We start from the raw sequence: 6,009 nt of genomic DNA, 5'->3' as shown, positions 1-6,009 counted from the left end.
CACCAATGAGTGCACCCCAGGAACAGAGAGGGCTTTCACCACCAAAATCCTCCCCAGGCTTTGAGAGGTTTTGTCTTGCTGTTCACACAAAAAAGGGCTTTGAATGTTTTTCTGAGACCTAAATTCTTCCCAAGCAGAAGTGATTACAAAGGGGAAAAAAAAAAAAAAAAAAGGGAGTGAAGCGGAGCGTGCTGGAGTTGCGCCCGGTGCTTGGCACGGCCGCTCAGCTCTTCACCATCACCCTGCGCCTCAGGGAAACCTTCCCTGCTCCCCCACGGACTGAGGGCAGCGAGAAACAGCTCCTTCCCCCCAACACACTTCAAATTTGTGTAACAGAATGTTCGTCAGCCCCTGCCCGCCACCAACAGCTGCTCCGTGCTTGGGCCTGGGGCGAGGGGACAGACACCGAGAGAGAAGATGGTGTCAGTGCCCGGTATTATCATTCCTGGCTCCATGCACGTCAACCGCCAGCTCTTTCCTCCATCCCAGGCTCCTGCAGAAGCCCATCTCTGTGAGTTTCAGCACACTGGTACACATAGAGTGAGACTAAAGCGCTGCCCCCAGCCAGGAGGGCACCGAGGAGCATCCTCAGCCATGCTGGCTGCTCGTAGGTTCGCTGCTATCACCCTCCGCTTATGGCCATCGTTCCCCCTCTCCTCCCACCCGTTTTATTTTGTGTTTCAGTGCATGGCACATGCTGGGAGTTCTGGTTGCCACATAAGGCAGATTTCTTAAGACTTAATGCCCATAAAATAGTATTTTTACATGGGGTGTTAAGAGCCCTACACACTCAGAAAGGTGTCAAACCTGACCATCACTTGTTTTACAGGCAGCACAGCAGCCAGCCCAAAGATCACTTGAAGAAACCACCTCTACTAAGAATAGTTGTTTATGGAAACAATGGTGCTGTAAAGAGTAATTTGAAAGATTAACGAGATTAGAAAGATTACTGCTCTCCCCCTCACTGCAGCCCATGGCACAGGATGAAGACATTTCATAATACCACCTACCCTCGGGTACTCCCCCCAAACAAACAGAACCTGGGCTCCAGTGGTCAGAACTGTGGTGAAAGGAGAAAATTAGACATCAAGCAGCCCCCGTGTTTGATCTGCTGCTACAACCATGAAGTGAAAGGTTCGTTTCTTTCTGTGCTGTTTGTGTTTGCTTCCTCTTTACAAGATCAAGTGTTTCCTTTTGGACTGAGGGTTCATTTAAGGCTTCTAACTGAAAAACAAGATAGCATGTTGAGCCTGCATGAGCTCCTCAACTGAGGCCTCCCATTAACTCTTCATATTAAACAACCTCAATTCTAGGGTAATTTGTCTGGGGAAGCATCATAGTGATAAATATATTCAATATAAACTTCAGTGCAAACTCAAGACCTCTTAGCAGTGCAAACAACATGGAGATTTTTAATTAACCCCAGGATAAGGACTCCAAACAGTGTCCTAAATCATTGATATCATGAAAATTCAGTGTTTCCACAGTGACAGCATCTTCCCAGGCCCCGTCCTCCTCCAGTGGCTCAGGAGGCAGAGGTCCAAAATGCCCCTGGCCCCACACACCAGCAGCCAAGATTTCCTCCTTCTGCACCTTACCAGCACTGAGCACGATCCAGCGCTGCAGACGTGGAGGCAAGAGTCAGAAGAAGGATGGCACCAAGGGCAGCCTCCACCTCCACGGCTCTCCTCCCTTTTCACTTACCCCCGTGCCCAGCCAGCGTCTGCCTGCCAGGACCCTGGGTCAGAGGGACGAGCCTGAGCGGCTGCTCAGATTTACAGAATCATCACACAACGGTTTGGGTGGAAGGGACCTTGGAGATCTAGTTCCAACCCCCTGCCCCGGGCAGGGACACCTTTCGCTAGCCCAGGTTGCCCAAATGCCTGTCCAACCTGGCCTTGAACCCTTCCTGTGAGGACAGGCTGAGAGAGTTGGGGGGGTTCAGCTGGAGAAGAGAAGGCTCCTTGGAGACCTTAGAGCGACCTCCCAGGACTGAAAGGGGCTACAGGAAAGGGGGGAGGGACTCTTGATCAGGGGGTGTAGGGATAGGACGAGGGGTAATGGGTTTAAACTGACAGAGGGGAGATTTAGATTAGATGTAAGGAAGAAATTGTTCCCTGTGAGGGTGGTGGGGCCCTGGCACAGGCTGCCCAGAGAAGCTGTGTCTGCCCCCTCCCTGGAAGGGTTCAAGGCCAGGTTGGATGGGGCTTTGGGCAACCTGGGCTAGTGGAAGGTGTCCCTGCCTGGGTCAGGGGGGTGGGACAAGATGATCTTTAAGGTCCCTTCCAACCCAAACTATTCTATGATTCTATGACAAATGACCTCTGAAGGTCCCTTCCCACCAAATTTACGATCCTATGATTTTCAGGCTTTCCCCCCTTCCCCTTAAAGTACTAATTTTGCACTTCTATCTGTCTGCTGCCCACATGCAGTTAAATTTGGAGTACACAGTTACATCATGACGCTGAGATTAGCCATTAACATTTTATCCACGTAACCTTCTGGCTGTTTTCTACCAGTTGCTGCACACCAGCCAGCGCCAGACCAGGCAACTTCTGGTTTGACACTAACACCAAGAACAGCGTAAGACAGCATATGACCTACCAACACATAAAATGCAACCAATACAACCAAAAAGGAGTTGTTATTGACACTAATTAGCAAAAAAAGCTGCTGCTAAACACAAATAGCAGCATCTCATCCTGCCTTCCTATGCAGGAAAGGGAGGCAACAAGTTTCTTTACCTCCAATTGCCAGCAGACCAGCTGGTATTGCAGATGGCAATCACAAATAATCACTCTAAAACACTTAAGCAAAAGAGAAGAGAGTTTTGGATCTGTGTATGCAAAACAGTAAGTACATATTCAACACCCAAATAGCCTACTGTGACTGCACCCGAGCCGGCCACACACTGAGTGAACAGCTTCTCATTTGCCCAAGACTATTTATGAGACAGTGCTGGAAATCATATCTCTGCTAAACATGTTTTTAAATAAATTTAAGTCTGTGTCAAATGAACTAAAATATTCAAACTAATACAAAGGTTTTACAAAAGCCTAAGGAAGTTTATTACGAGCTTGACTCTTGCATAATAAAAGCAGCCTGTATGGTTCAGTGCTGGACCCTGACAGCATTTTCTCCTCTCAAGTCGGTGTCAGGCAACCACGAACCCTTCCTACAGTGCCAGTTTTCAGAACAAAACTGTACTTCAGGCAATTCTGCTATCCCACGTTGTACACAAGTGATAGATTGCAGGCAACAGCCAATTCACTTTGGATGAACTGCTCCCCGTACACAGGTGTAGTTTTTGCAATATGATACTTAAAGAACAAAAATATAAAAGCCTTCTAGTAAAAAATTTCCCTCAAGAGAAAATGATAACTCAAAGAAAGGTTTAAATGAAATTTAAATTTGCATCTGTCATTCACTTAGAATGTTTTAATTGTCCCCTAGCTAGTCAGCTTGCCTATTTATTCACATTTTAGTTAAGTTCTGTCAAAACCTTAGAAGGAAACATTAAATAACACAGAGCAAGAACTCTGAATAATGAGGGCAGTCCTTTGAAAGCTAAATCCTAAGTGTGAGCTTCTCACCTAATAAGTTGCTTAACTGGAACACAAAAATAAATAAAGCATTTACGCAACACTTAACAGGTCAAGAATAATTAGAAGCAAGTTTAGGCAGGTGATGGATTATTTTAAAGTAGCTGACTGCAGGTGTTACAGAGGATGAACATGTCACCTACTATGCAAGTGTAAAGTTATCTACGGGACATTAAAGCGTTACTAATACAGGCTAAAACTGGGCTAATCTTGGTTTCTCATTTACAAAGCCTTGCTTTTCATAAGGAAAAGAGAAAAATGATATACTGCAAAATATTTATTGTGCCAGATATTAAATTTCTGCCCTAACCCCCCACTCCTGTAAAGCTAACATAAGACTAATTTGGTATATATATAATTGTGTATATATATATATATGTATGTATATATAAGTATCAGATGCAGAATGCAAAGGTCTTTTTGCCTCATTTTTCCAAGGAGAGGAGTGCAGTCTCATGCACAGCAGTTATGTACTAAGACGTCAAACGTAAAAGCAAAAATCCTCCACCAAGACCTTTGCTCATAACACCAAAGTACCCAAACACAGTGTACGAACTCGTACCAGACTACTATGGAGCCTCCCCGCGAGATGCCAAAAAAACAAATCAAACCCAAACCAGGTAAAAGATGAGTAGTTGAGATTTGCTTTGGTTTTAATGTTGATGATGGGTTTTATGACAATTACTGTAAAAGTCTGCATGTGCAAGCACAGTGCCAATTCAGTTTCTTGTCCTAGGAATGGGCAAGACCTGACAAAGCATAAGGGATGTGCCTACGCTGCGCAGCCCAGCGCTATGATAACCGAACAAGGCAACAGGCAGCCAGACAGCTCACACAAAGGGAGAACATTCATCTCTAAATATGATTCTATAAAGCACAAAACTGCTTAATAAAAAACCCCAAACCCTAAAGTGAAAATAAAGTTGGACTTCAAATGTACCTCCTCCTGCAGTCCAGCGCTGGCAGTGCAGCCCTTCCATTTTCCTGCAAACACAGCCAAAACAAGCAGATAGTTTATCTAGAAGCAATATTACAATAGAAATGTAACACTGACACAAATTCCTCACAACCAAACCCAATTTTGACAGTGTTCCAATCACAGAATAGTCTCAGTGGATGGCACGTTACTGGCTGCGATGATATGAGCTTAAAGAAACCTTTAACTGAAGAGCAGTGTGGAAGTATTCCGCAGCGATGGCCCCGCTGACTGTTGGCTTCGGCCATGTGAAGGACAGGTCACAGCATGGATTATGGCCCTAAGTGACCAACATGCCAACAGTGAACATTCAAGACCCTGAATTGCATTTATATACACACGGATAACAAATTCCAGCACAAACACCACTTACATAAAGGAGATATAGGCTGTTCCTCACTCCTTACTTTGGCACAGCATTGGAATATACAAAAAATAACAAGAGAATTTACAGAAATTATATTTTACATGGTGGCCCCATTTCCTCCAAGGACCTTTAGCTGCTCTTTAGCAAACTAATTTACTCAGTTCAGCTGCATTACGTATCTCCCCACTAACTGCCCATGGATGCAGCTACACCCTCACCAGCAGTTTGCAACCCCCGTTGTCACATTGTCATCTCAGTCCAAGGAGAGGACAATGTGATGAGAGTTGTGTTCAGAGGAAGAGGCAGACCCATTAGTGCTCCCACTCGCAGGACACGTTCTATAAAAAAACTTACCACACGCATAACTTGACATCACTCCGCTTCAGAACGGTCGCCTTTCCAAATCAGGAGCAGCGACGTCCCCGGGTCTCACGGCAGAGCTCGTGCGTGGCATGTTGGCTGACGATAGCTCCACATCACAGCTTTCCAAAATGACAATACTTTTGATATAAACAAGGCTTCAATCAAACCTTAAAGGTTCATCCATCTTTTTGCTATACTACACTATTTTTACTCTGTTAAGAGTGATTTTTTTTTCATTAAATCTTCTTTAAAATTCCCTTGAGTGCCCAGGCTTTACACCTACACGCTACCCCTGTCTCTCTGGGAAAACAAACAAAGGGATGTCAGGCTTCTTTTTTGATGGATGCAAATATGGGGGGGAAAGCACCCATTTCTCTCCAAGCCCAGTATTGAACACTAACATCATTCACTGCTTGCTACTTTTTAGGTTTTCTGCCTGGAGCACATCTGTCTAAATATTAAGCCGGGATCTTTATGAAAACACTTACTTTGATTGTTCTCTCACAGAACTACTCATGCAGATTTACTCTTGTAGGGAAGCCTTGGCCCCACCAGAATTAACATGCAAACTCCTAACTCTGGAAACAAAATAGGGAAATTTAGTGTATTCTGATTCTATTCATTGTCACTTCACGTATCATCCACCACTTCTATTATTTTGGGAAGTATACCAATAGATCCAAAATAGATTTTCCATGAAA

This window comes from Strix aluco, chromosome 8, assembly GCF_031877795.1.
Source record: "Strix aluco isolate bStrAlu1 chromosome 8, bStrAlu1.hap1, whole genome shotgun sequence".
NCBI lineage: Eukaryota > Metazoa > Chordata > Aves > Strigiformes > Strigidae > Strix > Strix aluco.
The sequence above is the reverse complement of the archived record's forward strand: the minus strand, read 5'-3'. Positions refer to the sequence as shown.